This window comes from Schistocerca serialis, chromosome 2 (assembly GCF_023864345.2).
Source record: "Schistocerca serialis cubense isolate TAMUIC-IGC-003099 chromosome 2, iqSchSeri2.2, whole genome shotgun sequence".
In the NCBI taxonomy this organism is placed as follows: Eukaryota; Metazoa; Arthropoda; class Insecta; order Orthoptera; family Acrididae; genus Schistocerca; species Schistocerca serialis.
Window position 1 is genome coordinate 747,156,890 of NC_064639.1, and position 544 is coordinate 747,157,433.

The following is a 544-nucleotide window of genomic DNA, read 5'->3' on the forward strand; positions in this document are numbered from 1 at the left end:
GGACAAACATTTAAACAATATTACTACAAAGAAATTTTAGAAAGACTTCATAAAATAGTTCTTCGTGTCCGTGCCAACAATGATGATAATTGGATTCTGCATCACGATAATGCGCCGTCCCATGCTGCTCTGTCAGTATAGCAATTCTTAACCTCAAAACAAATTTCAGTACTACCACAGCAACCTTATTCACCAGATACCGTTCCGTGCAACTTTTTTCTATTTCCGAGAGTCAAAACGGGGGTCAAGGGACACTATTTTCAAATAACACAAGATATCCAAAAAGCTGTGACGAGCACCACAAATGTTCCCATCAATGGCAGAAGCGCTGGAAATAGTGTGTGCAGTCAGAAGGGAACTACTTTTAAGGAGACAACACTAAACTTGACTAAAACGCTAAGAAACATTTTTTTCAGATCAGTCTCATTACTTTACTCTCGCATCTCGTGTATAGAATAGTTCGCGTAACAGGTAGCAATCTTTCTGCTTCGTTAACACTTCAAGGCATGGCAATGAGGTGTTCGGTAAATGATATTACGCAATG